An 18,404-nucleotide genomic window follows, 5' to 3' on the forward strand; every position below is an offset into this window, starting at 1 on the left:
CCTCCTCCTCCTCCTCCTCCTCCTCTTCCTCCTCCATTTCCTCTGTGCCACATTCTCTCTCTCTCGTCCTTTTCCTCTAGTTTATAGCATTCTCTTCCTCCCTTTCTGTCTCTCTCTGTCTCTGTCTCTGCACTGTGTCACCTCTGCTGTCATTTCTTCTATCTCTCACGTCACATCACTCTCTCATCCAGCGTATCTCTCTCTCTCTCTCTCTCTCTCTCTCTCTCTCTCTCTCTCTCTCTCTCTCTCTCTCTCTCTCTCTCGCTCTCGTTCTGGCTTTCGCTTTCTTCTTTAACATATTGCATGCATTTTCTCCCTGGCTCAAACCTCCATCTTCTCCATCCTCCTCCTCCTCCTCCTCCTCCTCCTCCTCCTCCTCCTCCTCCTCCTCCTCCTCCTCCTTGCGCCGGAATGATTGACGTGTGTAGCCCGGCGCGAGAACACATGTCACTCCTCAGTCTCTCAAATGCAGTAGGTAATGAAACACAAACTTCGTCGCCTCGAGCACTCCGTCAGTAGTGCCGCCACCACCACCACCACCACCACCACCACTAGCGCCGCCACTGCAACACTACCGCCTCTGTTTCGTGGTTGCTTGCAAGTCATCTGTGTGCTTGTGGTGTGGCCTTTAATACATAGTTTGTGGTGTTTGTTTTTCGTTGTGTTTCGTATTTCTTTTTTTTTTTTTTGTAATGTTTTCCCTTTTTTTCTTACTTTGTGCGTGTTTGTTTGTTTTTTTCTTAATGTTTTAGTTTCTTTTATTATTGCTTTGGTGTTTGAACGTCTGTTTTTTTTCTGTTTTTTTTTTTTTTTTATCTAATACTTCATTGCTCAAACTTCCATTTTTTTCCATTTTTTTTTTTTTTTGTATTTGTTATTACTGTTTACTGTTCTATTGATGTTCATGAATGTGTCTATGTATTATGTTTTATTTAAGTTATTTTGTTCATGGTTTTCTTAATAATTTACTTTAGGTGGTAAATTTGTGCTTACTGTAATTTTGTGGTCTCTAAAACTAACTGTCTATTTATCAGTGTGTGTGTGTGTGTGTGTGTGTGTGTGTGTGTGTGTGTGTGTGTGTGTGTGTGTGTGTGTGTGTCTTTTATGTCAAGGGTTTATAGTCATTCCTTCCTTCTCATCTTGAGCATAATCCTTCTGTACCCATCTCTCTCTCTCTCTCTCTCTCTCTCTCTCTCTCTCTCTCTCTCTCTCTCTCTCTCTCTCTCTCTCTCTCTCTCTCTCTCTCTCTCTCTCTCTCTCTCTCTCTCTCTGTCGTTCTGTTCTACTTATATTTCAATCATTATATTATTATTTTTTATTTTTGTTTTGCAGCACCATATGACCCCCTTGTTGTTGCATATAAGATCAATTAGCCAGCCAGTCAATTATTTAATGAGTCAATTATGAATTAGTAAGTTTATCGTTGAAGCAATTAGTTTAAGCAATCGATCGTATAATTAAGTCAGTCAGTCATTCATTCAATTAGTCAACCATTTAACTAGTCAGTCATTCAGTCAGTCATTTATCTACTTACTCAATCAGTCATTCAGTTAGTCAGTCTGTCATTTATTCAACTAATCAAACAATCAGTCAGTCATTCATTTAATCAGTCAAGTCAATAATATTTAACTAATCAGTCAATCACTTAATTCATCAAACAACCAGTCAATCAATCAATCAATCCCTCACTAATCCAACCTTTCCGTTCCCCTCACAGACTCTCTTCAAGTGACTCCCTTTCAAAACCTTTCTTCACACCACCAACTCGAGTCTTCTTCTGCCATCCCGAGCAACATTTCCTGGCTGGTAAGTGGAGCAAACTTTCCTCACCCCCAGCAAGTTGTTCGTCATTTCCACAGTAATTGTCCCTCCCCACGGACGCTAATGGGGCCTTATCACTCCCGCCAACACAAGAAATCTGCTTTCCCGCGATTTCATGGGTGATCTTAACTAATTTTGAACTTGCTGACTCAGAGAATGACATTAGTTTGCTCTATCGGAAGGGTGTCTAATTTCTGTCTTTCTCTGTCTCTCTCTGTCTCTCTCTCTCTCTCTCTCTCTCTCTCTCTCTCTCTCTCTCTCTCTCTCTCTCTCTCTCTCTCTCTCTCTCTCTCTCTCTCTCTCTCTCTCTCTCTCTACTTATGGGACACTTATGGCAGATTAAAAGGAAGAATCGTGCACAGGAAAGCTTGGAGTAAAAGAGAGAATTTTTATAGTGAGTCACGAACACAGTCTTTAAAGGTAGAGTCGGTTTGAAAGTGGATGAGGTGGAGTCTAAATAACATCCACAGAGAAATCAAAGTGTGGTAGTAATAACGCACGCACGAATTATAGATGATGTAACTTATCTTTTAATATTTTTATATAGCGACCACACGATGCTTTATAAAGTACGAGACAACCAGCTATTTTAAAGGGTAAAGAGGGAAGATAGCAGTTTATTGGCACTATCATTAAAATCTGTTATCTATCTACCTAGACAACAGGCCAGCACTTCAACACGGGGCGGCCCAGACAAGGCAGTATACATTCACACACACAGGCATCATTCACACTCTTAGCCTCGTCGGTCCTCGGTGGTGGTCGGCTTTCGTGGTCCGCTGGAATTACTTTAGACTGGCAAACTTATTATTATTGGTCTACTTTTATTGAGATCGTCAGATAGATAGACTTTTTATACCACTTTTTATCCTTTTCACATGTAAAAAATATATACTAGTACTTCCTTACACTCATCAGAAAGTAATTCTTCCCACGAGCCATTTGAGGAACAGCCCCATAACCTTTATTACTGGCCCTCCACCACCAATAACATCTCAGCCTCTCCTCCCTGCACCAGCCAGCCAGCCAGCCACCGGGTTATATCCCTTTGCTAGAATGTCCCCTATCTCACACCATCGACACACCCTTCACACTACTACTGCTGCTGCTCCCCTCTCTCAGCCTTCATCACGAGCCGACCCTTCCCCATCAGCATCAGTGACCCATCCTATCACACTTTCATCGATGACCTTCCCTCTCGTGCCCTTATCAGCAGCCCAACCTTCCCTTCCCTTCCCACATTCCCGCCGCTTCTCGCCCCAATAAATTACCCGCACCTTCCATCCTGTATAATTGCCCCCACTGCCTCCATAGATCGCTCCTATGTAGAAGCGTATCTGACCTCCAGCTCAGGAATGACCAGGCTTGTCTTTGGTCGAAGGACGCGACACGGCGGCATATTGGTGTTGGTGTATGTTGAGTTGTATGGCTTTTGTTTTCTCTGCTGTGTACCTGTAGTGTGTAGGCTTTATTCGTGGAGGAACAGGTAATCAGTCAAGCCAGCAGTGAACGGATTGACACGGCTTGGCATAGCAGTATTGGTGTATGAAGTATTGTATAACATCTATTTTCTATCTACCTATACGACAGGCCAGCACTTCAACACAGGGGGCGGCCCAGACAAGGCAGTATACATTCACACACGCACGCATCCATTTTCTCGTGTCCAGTTTTTGTTCTTGGAGGTTTAAGTAATCAGTCAGCCCAGAAGTGACCTAGTTTGTCTGTTCCGAGGGCGCGACACGGAGGCATAGCAGCGCTGGTGTGAGTGTATTGAGTTGTGTGATAGTTTTTTATTCTATTTATTTATTTATTTATTTATTTGTTTATTTATGTTTTTTTTTTTTTGCGTGTGTTCTGTAGTGTCTAAGTTTTTTTTTATTTGTGGAGGTTTAGGTGATCAGTTTAAATATCGATTTCCCTGAAGTAACGTCTTTTATTTGGTATTGATATTCTGTTTTCTTCCTTTCTACGTGTTTTGGATTCCGGACAAGGGTACAGACTGAGTAAAAAAAACCAAGTGAATTACGCTCATGATGCCACTCCCTAAAGATGACTATAGAAAAGAGTAATAATATACTTTTTGAAGTGTCTTAATATTCCTCCTCTCAAATATTTCAAGTCACAGAAACGAGAGAGAAAGTAAGAAAGAAATACGTAGAGACTGTTTACAATGATTTCCGCCCCACTGGTCGTATCCATTTCGTGAAAGTATAATAGAATATCCAGAAACTCACAAAACCGAGACAATTCCTTGAAACAAACCAAATGTACATCGATTTTTTTACCCCTCTGGTCGCATCTCTTTCGTGGAAGTATGACAAAGTAACTGAAAACTCACAACAGAGATAATAATTCCTTGAAACGAACAGCACGTCAGGACACCATGCCCTTGAAACGAACAGTAATAGAGAGAGAACGCAAGACATACTAACCTGAGCAGCAGTGGGCACGGACAGGTCGTATTGTGCAGGTTCCAGGGACTCAAGTACAGGAGTAACTTGATAATGGATAAGGTAAGGGAAACCACCACGTAGTTACTTATTAAATCCAGGTAGTATCTTTCGCTTTACATGTGATAGAGTTTCACCTTCAGGTTTTCAAGTGATTTTTTTTTTTTCCCTTCCACCCGTTTTCTACAAGGGACATCCACCCTCATGAGTTTGTGAATACGTGCTGTCGTTCTCTGTTGTTTCAAAGTGGCACCTCTTGTCTCAGGGAATGATAGTAGGAATAAAGTATTGGATTCAGTATTTAAAGGTATCGGAGTTTTGAAGTGTTCCATTAACCTCTACATCCAAAAGGATTTGTGTATCTGACTTGAGGTTTCTAGAGAGAGAGAGAGAGAGAGAGAGAGAGAGAGAGAGAGAGAGAGAGAGAGAGAGAGAGAGATTCCATATAATTCTCCAAATATTTTTATTAGCTTCATAAAAAAAATCATATTCAATTTTCCCAAGAGAACGAACCTTCCCACGGCTCCTCACCCCTTCCCCTTCCCCTTCCCCTTCTCCGGTACTCTCCCTCCACTGCTTCCCATCCTGCTTCCACTCCACTCCACTCCACTCCACTCCCACCGTTCACTGTGTTTATCTTTCATCTTCCTCCACTACCTTTCATCCTTCCATCCTTCTTCCAGTCCAAAACTCCACTCCACTTCCACCGCTCACTCTGTCTACATTTCAACAACCTCCACCACCTCATCCTCCTCCCAGTCCTCCACTACACTCCCACCGTGCATTCAGTCCACTTTCCTGCGTTATTTATGTGGACATGCGTAAAGACAAAAATATAAAAAAATACATGTTATCGTGTTTTTCCTTTTTTTTTTTTGTCATTTTTTCGTCCTGGCGAGGAAGTAAACAGCTTTGTTCTTCTGGCAAAACAAGCTGAAGAAAGTCCTCACATCTTTTTTTTTTTTATTTATTTATTTGTATCTAGACTGTCTAATTCTTGCTTTGATAAGTGAGGCAAGGAGCAAGATGGTTTTCTGGAAAGTCGTCTTTTTCATTCTTCAGTATTTTGCGTTTTCACTTATTTTTTTGTACCTTAACTTTCTTCCAAATTCTTTTTTTTTTTTTTTTTTTTTAATGAGGCAAGAGCCATGATACATTTTTTTTTTTCTGAGAGGTTCTATTGTCTCTTTGTAGTATAGAAGAGTCTGGCCATATCCAACCAGCCATATTCAAGAAAACTTCGGTATTCTGCATCTCCACATCTTTTATAGTAAGTCTTTCTTTATACTTTTTTTTTTTTTTTTCATAAGTGAGGCAAGGACCGGACCAACACAGATTGCTGTTTTTTTTTTATTTATTTATTTATTTATTTTTTTTTTGTAATCTAGAAGTGTCCATCGATAATTCAAAAAGGCCTTAGTATATTTTGCACATTTACATCTTTTCAGTACCAAATCTACCTTTCTGCTTCCTTCCAAGACCAATTCTCAGTAATCTCTTTGTTCTTTGTAGGTAGTACAGAAGAAGAGTCCGTCACATTCCCCCTCATGACACGTATGCGACCTTACAACCTCGTAGTATTTCACATTTCCACGCCAGCCCTTCCACGTCTCTACTCAATAAAGACCTGCGTGGGACGTGCATGGGGTTCGAGCCTAGGAGGGAGGAAAGGGAGGGGAGGAATCAATGAACGTATTAATAGATAGTTATGTGCTGCACCGATAGATATTGAGAGAAGGTAAGAGGTCTATGGATAGATTTGTTGGGTGCGAACCTGGGAAATGGTCGGAGATCGGCCTGGTAATAGATAATGTCGAATCCGATTTGCCGCCCTCATTAATATTGTCAGAGGAAGCAGAGGGAGAGAGAGGGGTGGGAATAAAGAGAGTAAGAGAGCAAGAGAGAAAGAGAGAAATTGAGATTGGTGTGATGAAGGCTGAGTAGAATGAGAAAGAAAAGTGGTCGGGAACGAGAGGGTGGGAGAGAGAAAAAGATACGAGGGAGATTGAGGGTCAAGGATGGGGGGAGGGGGAAGGAGAGGGAAGAGCTGAGAGAGATGAGAGGCAGATGTGATCAAGAGGCATTGGCAGCGAGAAGGACAGGGAAGAATGAGTGAAGTGAAGGAAGTGTCATTACTAGTATACATCAAAAGCTGCCAATATTAGGAACTGCTGCGGGTGGAGGGACCTGCTGCGTGTATCCCTGGAACATTAGTGAAGAGCGAGGTATAAAATTGTACTCAAGTGTGATATTACTCTTAAACGATTTGGTCTCTCATAACTACAATTTCCAAAGGCCACAGAGATGGTAGGTCAGGTTCGCGTCAGTGTTTTGCGTGTTGGTGGTGCAGAATTCTTGTTCAAGGTGTGGTTGTTGTTGTAGTTGTTGTAGTAATGGAAGTAGTATTAAATTTATTTCCATTGAAAGTACAAAATGGTTCGAAGCAATGTATCTATTTTTAGTAGCTGTTAATAAAAACACAGAAGCAGATTTGGAGTTCCAGAGTTTACCAGTGAAAGGGATAAAAGATTGAGAATGCTAGTTAACTCTTGCATGAGGGAGATGGACAGAATAGGAGTGAAAATAGAAAATCTTGTGCAGCGAGACCACGGGAGGAGAGGAATTGAACAAAAAGTACATGCAAATGAGAGGACCTATTTTACGTTATCCTCTTGTGTCAGTACATAAAAAAAACACGCGAGTTAGGAAGGAGGAGCAGATATAACCAACGACTATCATTCCAAGAGTCAGCAGTGTCCGTCCTCGTGGCGTGAAGTGCCTGGAGAACCACACTGATGACCCAGCTGATCTCAAGGGGGACTTTACGATAAGGCAGCGCAGACCTTCCCGATGGTGAGGGCTGAGGAGAGTTGAGATGTGCTGAACCTCACAATTCTGCCCCAGTCTTCCCTCACCAGGTCGATGAAATTCTTGGGTCGTCGTGGGTTGTGAGAAGGGATGTGTCGTGGGTGGCTTGACGCTTCGGGCACGCTCAGGGAAGAAGAGGAGGAGAGCAGGGAGAAGGAGGAGTGTATAAGGTATGCAGGAGTAGGAGAAGGAAGAGAACCAGCTGTTGTACGAAGGAGCAAATTATGGCTTATTGGGGAAACACCATTCTTTCTTTCTTTTTAAAGTAAACTTGTGCTGATTTTATTCATGAAGTAATATTAAGAAACGGAAGAATGTGGATGCGTGGGAGTGTGGTTGTGTGGCTGTCGGGAACGTGGGAGTGTGACTGAGAACGTGGAAATGTGGCTGGGAGCGTGTAAATGAGGCTGTGTGGGTGTTGAGAACGTGAGTGAGGCTGGGAGGAACGTGGGAGGAAGAAGATGGGAGTGGATGTCATGTAGCGTCTCTCTCTCTCTCTCTCTCTCTCTCTCTCTCTCTCTCTCTCTCTCTCTCTCTCTCTCTCTCTCTCTCTCTCTCTCTCTCCGGCCTCTCATAACCTCGTGGGTCGGGGAACAAAGCAGTTAATTAAGTCACACGCAGCGTCGTTTCCGCCGGACCGCTGACATTCTCCACGGGATGAAAAAAATCTGTTGAAAAATGTTTGTCCAAAAGTACCTTATTTCTCTCTTTCTCCTTCTCCTCCTCCCTCTTGTTCCCTAGGGCTACTCTTTTACTAGACTCTTATTACCCTCTTCCATATATACGCGCAGGCCATTAGCGTGTGTTTGGGGGGCGAGGAAGGTTATTATTATAAAGAAAACACTAAAATAGGTCTGTTTTTCCTACTCCACTTTGCGTTTTTATTATGTTCTGCTCTTGTTTTTCTTTTTTTCTCTCTCTCGCTCTCTTTGGACTGGACTCTTCCCGGAACGGACGGAAGGAATGGACTTGGTTTACGCGTCCAATAGTTTACTGGTCCACTTTGGTAGCCACAATAACATCGTGTGTGTGTGTGTGTGTGTGTGTGTGTGTGTGTGTGTGTGTGTGTGAAGGGGGTTGGAAGGCAAGGGAGCTGTTTGTTTGTGTCTTTCTGTGTGTGTGTGTGTGTGTGTGTGTGTAAGTGGAGGTATAGACATGTGGGCGTGTCTTTAAATATCTCACGTTCTTAAAGGGAGCAGGGATGAAAGCCACACACACTCCCCAAGCCACAAAACACAAGAATACAAATACGTAAAGAACGGTGCGATCGTTTCCAGTGAGAAGCTTAACAAGTCATACCTTAGGAGCACTGAGCACCGAGGAAGCAGGCACGCCGGCACCAACTAGATAACAGCGGCAGTAAGGAGAGGCTCTGAAGTGTGAGGCATGCGTATAGCTGAGCCAGTGGAGGAGGAGAGGTTGTGATAGGAACACTCCAGCCTCTTAATGCCTCTTGAGTTCAGCCTCGTGACAGTGTTGGCTGCCTGGGAGTCTTGCTTTCCCACGTTACACAGGCTCTTATTCAGAAACGCTTCTCTCTCTCACCACGACTATTTTCAAAGGATACAGAGATTATTACACGAATTCTCAAGAATTTCTTATGTTAATAGTGTAGGAATTTATCGGTCTATCACTGGAAGCGTAAACGCGCCCTTAAAAACCCGTGTAACTTGAACTAAAGCCTTTTAAGAGTAGTGGTGTGGCGCAGAAGTGTTTCAGATTATGGTCCACACTTGTATATAAATTCTACCCAAGTGAATTCCACCGATGCAGATTTTTACGTGAAAATGTAAGCTAGACATTCCCTTCCTGGTATATTACCCTTAAACTGACGTTACCTGATGTAAACTATTGCAATAAGGGGAAGTTTTTATGGCGAAAAAAAATCTTGGAATATTTGTGAGGAGAAATGTAAATGTAACTCTTTATTCGTGAAGAAGGCTGACAAGTAAAAAAAAAAAAGTAAATTAATTCGAAAAAAGTTTGCTGATATGTCTCTCCGATGAAATTTAAACATGGAATGGATAAAAAAAATAAATAAATAGATAAATCAGTTTGATTCCGCGGATATCACGATACAGTTATCTTCTCTTCAATCAGGTCATCACAGGAAGAGTAACAGAAACAGGCAGGGAATTCCAAAGTGTACCTCATGACGAGCCAGCCTCCTCTCACCAGAATAGTGATGAGCACAGTGATAGTCCAGGTCACTTAAGACACCTCACTCCATCGAATCTGCCAACTCAGAACACTTATTAAATATTCTGCGCCTTGGTCGTGGAAAAACAAATGTGTTTGGCTCATGTTTGGCGGTCAAAGCTAAAATATTTTCATACGTATAGTGTTCTTTTCAGTCAAAGGTTGAAAACTCCTCGAATTAACTTTTGAGAATTAAGCGTTGCTGTTGGCAGGGCGACACCTATTGGCCGAGAGTTAGTGGGCGTGAAAAAGTCATTTCCGTGGAGAAAAATCAAAGGCAGAAATTTTAATTGGAAAGGATCTGATCATTAACGTTAAAATGCCTGAGAGATGAAGCCGAGGAAGAGGTGACGCTTTGTGCCAAAGGTTTACGAATGTTAGGAGACTGGAAACACTGTGCTTCCTGTAAGGTGCGTGTGCTTCATAGGTGGTACGGGAAGGCCTCAGATGTTTTTGTTATGTCATCAGGTGAATCAACTGAAATAAACAACTTTAGTAATGGAAAGCAATGCCATTCTGAAGGGGTTAAACCTCTTATGTTAACTGGGTCATGGCTACACAGCAACATCACAACGGCAAGGACATATGGCGCCAAAAGTTACTAGATAACGTTACCTGCCCTAGCAAGAAACTGCCGTGAACCAGAGTCGAACTCATAACCTTCAAGAGAGATGAGTATTGTAACAGAGAAACACACAGGGACCTTTATTGTGTGTGAGACATCGTGATCGTGCAGTCCTTTTCACAGAGGTACTATGGTAATCATTTAAGCGGGAAAGTTACCATTCTCCCAAGATGGTAATTATTCCTTTGCGCAGAGGTACTTTGGTAGTCATTTAAAGGGAAAATTAGCATTTTCTCTCAAGGTCTTCCCTGCCAGTAGCGACGTTCTTCGTGGTATACGGGTATATATTTGTCTAGAACAGTATAGACAGTATTCTCAAATGGTTCAGCGTCTTTTTTTCACTATTGCCAGCGGTGGGATATGTCAAAAAAAAAAAAAAGTGAGGCCAGCAATGCGCGATACAGGCTGACACAAGGCCCTGGTGGAAGTTTATTACAGTTTTCATGTATAGAGAATTATAGTGATAATTTAACAAAGAATTCTGCGTTATCAATCCAGAAAACACCTGCAGGAAAGAAAATCATTATACCTGTGGCTTTTGAAATATGGGAGAGTTTTTTTTTTATATATATATAATTTTAAACTCTGAATAATTCTAGTGTAACAAAGAATACTACATTATCAACCCAGAAAACACCTATGAGAAACAAAATGGTAATCTCTGTGGCTTTTAAAATATAGAATAGTTTCGAAATAAAGGCCCTGGATCGCTCCGAAGTGTCATCTCATAGCTTCAGGCGGCTTGCACTCCACCAGGCAAGCAGTACCGTGCGCCTTTTCACTGCATGGAGGCGGGACACCACTTCAGCTCTCCTGTGATCTCCTTTGCATGTGTCAGCACCTTTGTCTCCTCTCTTCTTCCCTCACTCTCTTTGCATCGATTCCTCCAGCGGTGCGCATCCATCCCGTCTCTTTCTTCATCCGCTTTTCCTCCCAGCAGTCTTTCATGAAATCGCTCGATGTGGCTCTTAATCCTTCCCTTTTTTGCCCCGCGTTGTCATCGTTTTCTCTTTCCCGATATCCGCGATGCTCTCTCCTCTCGCGTCCTCTCGCCGCCTCCTCGCCTGTCAGATTATTTATTTTCCTCCCAGCTCGCGACTGAAATTCTCTCTCTTTTTTTTATCTCCTCTCATTTTGTGCGAGAGTTGATGGTTAAGTTCCTCGCATACGCTGGTTTTCCTGCCTCTTCATTCTGCTGTACTTATATGCCGGACTTTCTGCACGAAGGACACTGAGGGAAGCTGGTGACCGCATGTCCTGCGTCCCAAAATCCCACAGCGGAAGGGGATAACCTAAAGGGGGAGGGAGAAACAAGAAAGAGAGAGACAGAAAGAGAGAGGTACGAAGAAGGGAGAATAAACGTGTTTTTAATATACTTTCGTTACATTATAAGTATTCCTATTGTCTCTCATATCTTGTAGCTCCCGGAGACAAGTCATGAGTAGGTGACGAAAGCAAAGGAGATAGTTTAAGCTTCAGAGTGAACTGTGGCTGAAATGTGGACTGAGATGAGCATTTGTCCACCGCCTTTTGCTTCATAAATACGAGATGCATCCTTAGGGACACGCCCAGTCGATCCGTTTATACTTAGAATTGTGGAATAGATAGTGCTTTTGTGGTGGATTTAATAAACCCAGCATGACCATCTATTGCTGTTAATGTGAGGTCTTAATGATTGATCACGTAATTTCAGCATCATAACATTGCTGCTCAAGGACAAAGAAAGATAATGAAAAAGTTTTTTACATTAGAGAAGACGAAAACAACCTTATTAAGAGAAATAACACCCACTGCTTCCACATTCACACATTCCCAGAAGAACTTAGATATCACTTAATTCTGTACCTTGAAAACATAAAACAACCTTGTTAAAAGGAAAAACACTCATTACATTCACATTCAAGCATTCCCAGAAGAACTGAGCCACTTGAACAACACCTTGAATGGAAAATGAAACCCATTATCTTCTATTACACTTATTGACAGACCAACACCAACACGAACACGACACAACATGACTCGTAACACACACAAAACAACAACACAAGAAACAGACAGAGCGAGCCAGTACAGTGAATTCGAGCTGGGATAAACATTGGGACAGTGGGAGGAAAGGTGGAACAAAGGTACTATTAGAATTATGTACTAACGCTTGGCAGGGTGTAAAGAGGGAGGTGAGGGGGTGTTCATTGCTCGCCTTTGTCCTCTCTCGATTACCTGATGTACGTACACGATATTGTGGATTCACCTGGTCTTTGGTTACCCTTCCCTTTCCTCTCACCTCCCTTTATTTTCTTTTCATCTACTTATTTAACCAAGAGAGAGAGAGAGAGAGAGAGAGAGAGAGAGAGAGAGAGAGAGAGAGAGAGAGAGAGAGAGTCGTTGAAAATGAAGAAAAAAGGATTAAAAAAAAAGCATAGGAGGTTTGAGTTAAAGATGGGATGGCATAGCGAAGGGAGAGGAAGAGAGGAAGGGAAGGAAAGGGAGAAAAGAAGGAAAAGAAGGAAGGAGAGGAGAGGAGAGGGTGTAAAGGTTTTATTTGCACTAAACACCAGAAACATCACACGTTTATATTCGCTGTAGCAACTGATTGAATGAAAGAGAGTCCTGATTTCACAACCGGGTTCTTTACTTATCCTGAAGCAGTGCAGGGTGGAGAGAGGCCCGGTGAGGTTGTGTCAAGGGTGGTCACGGCGCCCTTGTGTTCAGGTGTTGTAGTGTTGAGGTGTGTGTGTGTGTGTGTGTGTGTGTGTGTGTGTGTGTATCTGTCAGCTATTTACTTAGGTAGGGCTTGTGTTTTTAAGAGCAGGGGTGTTTTTTTTAATGATTTGTTTTTTGTTTACTTTGTGTGTGTGTACTGTTTGTGGGCTCTTATTTTGATTTGTTCGTACAAGTTTTTTTTTTTTTTCTCTCGTTTTTACTTCTTGTACTACTACTGCTGTTGCTGCTCTTACTACTACTACTACTACTACTACTACTACTACTACTAATAATAATAATAATAATAAGAAGAAGAAGAAGAAGAAGAAGAAGAAGAAGAAGAAAGAAGAAAAGAAGAAAAGAAGAAGACGAAGAAGAAAAGGAGAATTCTATTTCTTTTATCTTTCCTTCTTCCTTTTATATTTCTCCTCCTTATCCTCGTCTCTCCTTCTCCCCCAAACCATCCTTCGTGCTTCGTCAGTCTCGTAAGGTCTGCTAATTATAACTTCTGCATCAATCTCGCTACTAAGTCATAAACTTCTCTTCCATTGGCCCCTACCCACCCACCTGCACCTTGCCACCACCACCACCACTGCTGCCCTCCTCTTCCTCCTGCTCCTCCTTCGCCTCCTCCTTATCGTCTTGAATGCTGCACGGGCGTGGGGAGGAAAAAATTAACTAGATGCTTCAGATCATGACGAGAGGGTTTAATAAGATCCCAAGGCCTTCCCAGTAACTTGACAACTGTCCGACGTGGCCCAACTTGAAGTGCTTCTTGGTGTTTGCCTCCTTCACACACAGGGAGAGAAAGATAACTGCTTGTGCCACGCAGGACCATATTCTCAAACATTTCTCGGACCTCGATTATCTTTAAGAGCTCTAGTTGAAGGTACACGGATTTTTAAGGGTGTTTTTACGGTTCTAGTGACAGATTAACAAGGTTTTTATAGTATTAACAGAAGAAACACTCGTGACAACCAGGCTAATCATCTCTGTGGCTTTGAAAACAGCCGTGGTGAGAGAGCAAAGCGTTTCTGGATACCGGTCATAGTCTGATATACTGTGGAAGGTGTTAAAAGATATGCACTTACTCTCAGTCGTCGAATGAATCTGAGTATTGTAAGACGACCTGGCTTAATAGTGCCTAACAGTGCGAAGAGGTTCAGTTTAGAAGAGTTTTGTTGATTCTCTCAGTTACAGTAGGTATAAATGTATGTACGGTCAGCCACACAAGTTCCTGAACATTATATAGTTGTCAACCTCCTCACTGTGATATATAACAACTGGCAACACTGATAGCACTCTTGATTTTGATGATCTTTTTTATTTTTTATCTTTCTTTTGGGACTGGTACTCTCAGTGGGTCATTTTTTCGCTCTTTCGCCTCTCTTAATAGCAAAGGGAACACTCACAGGAAAAAAAGAAGGTATTAAAAGAGTAGATTCCCCAATGTCTAGCCTCTTCAGTGTTTAGACGTGGCTGTGAAACAATAAGATATGCTTCAGAGGGGGTTGTGATAAAGGAAGCATGCGGCAGACAGTAATGAAAGGGTTGAGAGTAAAACTTTTCCCATACGCTTGCTGAAGATAAAGAGGAGGGCGAGAGATTCAATTGAGATATAATGCAAGGTTCTTAAGTATTTTTTTTTTTCTCTCTCTCACTCTGGCCGTCATATCCACTACTTTAGATAACGTTTATGAGTCTTAATAGGATAAAAGGAGTCAACAGGATCATGATTTCTTGTGTATAGTTCGTAGTTACCTTCCATTCAGGCCTCCATATCCACTACTTAGGTTATTTTTCGTGATTTTTAAAAGATAGACATAAAAAGTGAGTCAAGAGGACCATTCTTATCGTAGGTCAGGAATTGTAAAGAGGAAGAAGATTTTAATTGAGATATGATGTTGAGTCCTTCACGCCTTCATGTCAACTGCTTGAGAGTAGTTTTAGGATTTTTTAAAGGAAAATGTGACGGAAAAGTGAGTCAACAGGACCATTCTTATCGTAGGTCAGGAACTGTAAAGAGGAAGAAGATTTTAACTGAGATATAGTGCAGTCGTTAACCAGCTTTGCATTCAGGCCTTCATATCAACTGCATCAAATTATTTTCACGAATTTAAAAGAAAAATATAAGAGAAAAAAGAAAAAAAAGAGTCAACAGATCCCTTCTTATCATAGGTCAGGAATTGCACTTTTATTTATTATTATTATTATTTTCATATACTGAGTTACGAGAAAAAACAAGAATTCCACTATCATTTTTTTTACATGCACTAAATCACGTGAGAAAACTTAAATTTCATCATTAACTTCATCACGTACCGAGTTAAACAAAAGACAGGAATTTCATCGTTATTTTTATCATATACTGAGACACGCGAGACAGACCGCGCCGCCCACCTCCCTCAGCACTCTGGGAACTGGTGTGTGGGGGAAGAAGGAGCCGTGGCTGTCAGCAGTACATTAGCGCTCACGGTGACTGGCCCGAGCACCTGCACTAATTAATCAACTGTCCCCACGCAATATATTCCCTGTTTGCCTTGTACTGTACGCGTCTTAATGAGGGTGGAACCAAAGAATGGAATAAGTAAATGAGAGAGAGAGAGAGAGAGAGAGAGAGAGAGAGAGAGAGAGAGAGAGAGAGAGAGAGAGAGAGAGAGAGAGTGCATGCGTGCGTGTGTGCGTGAGCCAATTTTGTGTGGCATTTACAGCCTCACCCTTCTTGTTCCTCCTCCTCCTCCTCTTTCACCACCACCACCACCACCACCACCACCACCACCACTTCCTCTTCCTTGCCCTCTTCCACCACATCTTTCTCACCTTAGAAGTAATTCACTCTTACTTCCAGGTGTTTTAGTATTCATTTAATTAAGTGGGACGCACTGCAGGCCATCAGATAACACTTGAGTTCCCAAATCTATGGCGAATCCTTTCAATATATTCTAATTACCTTCAAACCGCACGCCACGCACATCCTGACGGGGACGGTGGGGGTGGGAGGTGGATGGGGAGACGGAGAGGGCAAACATGAACGGGAGTGAAGTACGAATGATGTGGAGAGGCTGAGGGGGAAGAGGTGAGTCTGAGATTAAAAGGTTAGGGTTTGTGTGACTGAGTTCCGTTTGTTCTTCCTGTTCTTGTTTTGTTTTCTTTTTTTTTCGTTTTGTTTTTGCTTTTTTCTTTCTCTGGTTTTACTCTGTTTCATCTGCTTAAATTTCTTCACCTCTCCTCCCCCCCCACACACATATACACACGCATACATTCCTTTTCTACATTCTCACATCTTTTCCTTGAATCTCTTCCTCTCTTTTCGTACCACTTCTTTATATTCCCTTTCACTTTCTTTTCCTCCTCTTTCTCTTCCCTTCTAATTTTTCTCCATTCTTTCCTTTCTTCCTTAACCTTTCCCTTCACTTCTTTCTCTCCTCTCCTAACTATCTTTTTTTCTCTACCCACTCCTACCACACTGCCTTGCCTTTACCTTCTTTTTCCTCCTTACCAACTTTTCCCCTTTCACTCCAATCACACTTCCTAATCCCTTTCCTTCTCTTCCTCCTCGTAACCATACTTTTCCTACCCATTCCAACCCACACTGCCTTCCTTTCCCTTCTTTTTCTCCTAACCACACTTTTCTTTGCCCATTCTGACCCACATCCGGACACAGGCACCTCCGTATCGATTTAGAGGCGGTGTGGGGTGGGAGTCTCATGGTCTGCCCCGCGATAACACACCCACGGCAAGCTTAATGTCCTCCCTGTGTCTTGGCGACGGTGGTGGTGGTGGTGGTTGAGGAAGGCAGTTATAACGGGACCTGATAGGAACGTAAGCTGGATTTGAGTGGGACTTGAAGGCATTCTTTTCTGTTTTATCTTTCGCTGCTTTTTTTTCTTTTTTTTTTCTTTATGTTGGTCGATTGATTGGTGTGTGTGTGTGTGTGTGTGTATATGTTTGTGTCAGTTAGTCAGTTAGTCAGTCAGTCAGTCAGTCAGTCAGTCAGTCAGTCAGTCAGTCAGTCAGTCAGTCGTCTTCCCCACTCTCTCTCTCTCTCTCTCTCTCTCTCTCTCTCTCTCTCTCTCTCTCTCTCTCTCTCTCTCTCTCTCTCTCTCTCTCTCTCTCTCTCTCTCTCGTCTCAGTCACTCGGGACAGATGGTCGTCAGAGTTTCGAATCACATTATCAAGTTAGATAGAGCGGCGCGGGACGGTCAGAGTGAGGTCACAGTCGGGTCAAAGGGACGGGAGAGAAGGGATAGAAAGGGAGAGTTGAGTCCTTTAGCTTGTGGTGATGAAGGAGGTGGTGGTGGTGGTGGTGGAGGAGGAGGAGGAGGAGAGCTGTCAAGGGATGTCTGATCAGGTTATGGTGGGGAAGTCTGGTGAGTTGTGTTGGTGTTAAGTGTGGTATTTAGGACTTAGGTGTGAGGCGGAGTGGTGGAGACAACACTGTAGGCTTTGGCAATACTCTAGTGGTGGAGGGTGGGGTTGGTAAAGGGTCTTCTGCGGTGACTGCGGCTGTGACACTGATATTGAGTCGTTCTTCTGGGGCTGAGGTGTTGAGGTGCTCCCTCCACTGCGGAGATAATAATGATAATGGGTATTTTGACCTCCTGTCTCTTATCCTGGTAGAGTTAGACGTAAAAATAATAATAACAATAAAATAGTAATAAATGATAAGACTTCCTATCCTTTGCTTTGGTATAGTTGGAAAGTAAAAGTAATAATAGTAATAACAATGATAGTAATAATAATAGTAATGAGTAATCTGATCTATCTCTTACCATGGTAGTGTTGAAAATACAAGCACGAGACTGTGGACTCCCCACGTCACCTTGCTTCCTATTATCAGATGTGTTTTATTACTCACGGAACACACAAGGATGTTTTCCAAGCGTCAGTGTGTCTAGAAAAACTGATGCTTCATTAATTAACCCACGTCTCCTTCTTTGCCATTATTAATAAAACGTGTTTTATTACTCGTGGCACACAGAGGGATACTTTTCTAAGCGTCCTTACTGTATATCTGGGAAAAACACGGATACTTCACTCGCTGTTAATACTCGTAATGAATGACTGCCTTTGTCACCATGTTGTTGTTGCAGCTACTAGTGAGCGTTGCACTGATTGTTTTCCAATTGTTTTTACTTGTATCAACATGTTATTCGCACATGTCTCTGTTTCCCGCGAGTGAATGCAGGAACAGCTACCAGCCCCGTCCCCCGGCCCGCCAAGACCAGCCAACCCCAGCCACCCAGCACACAACACAATGCACAGAGGTGACTGGTGACTTTGAGGAAATTTTCGGCTCTATTTGTTGAGACTTGAGTGCAGTCTTCGGGTGGTATACTTTGTGCGTGCTTTCACCATTTTCAGGCGGCGGAACTTGGCGTGGCATCAAAGCACCTAGGGAACCAGAGATGCTGCTCCCTGCCCTCAGCTTCGCCGCCTCTCCTACTGACGAAAATCCGACTTGTTTTGGTTTCTTGGCTTCCTGATTCTCTATGACTGCCATCGTCACCACAATTCCTCCTCCTGCAGCCACCTACTGCTACTGCTATTGTTTTCACCATCGCCGTCATCATCACCACATTCCCTCCTACATTCACTAACTATTGCTACTGTTTTTGTTACCACTTTCACTATTCTTCGTCACCATGTGCACTACTGACTATCACAATGTATTCCTCCACCCTCCACTGTCTGCTGCTACTACTACTATTACTACTACTACTACATCTACTACCATC

General features: G+C 42.6%; 1 long non-coding RNA gene across 6 annotated transcripts in view; it reads left to right on the plus strand.

The window, feature by feature from the left end:
• LOC135109279 (uncharacterized) overlaps nt 1–18,404 on the plus strand; it is a 308,732-nt gene that overhangs the window by 143,244 nt on the left and 147,084 nt on the right. For all 6 annotated transcript variants that reach the window (XR_010272642.1, XR_010272641.1, XR_010272646.1 and 3 more), the window contains one exon: nt 1,718–1,806. This is a non-coding gene — a long non-coding RNA (uncharacterized LOC135109279). The remainder of the gene's footprint in view (nt 1–1,717; nt 1,807–18,404) is intronic.

Source organism: Scylla paramamosain, chromosome 18 (genome assembly GCF_035594125.1).
Source record: "Scylla paramamosain isolate STU-SP2022 chromosome 18, ASM3559412v1, whole genome shotgun sequence".
In the NCBI taxonomy this organism is placed as follows: domain Eukaryota; kingdom Metazoa; phylum Arthropoda; class Malacostraca; order Decapoda; family Portunidae; genus Scylla; species Scylla paramamosain.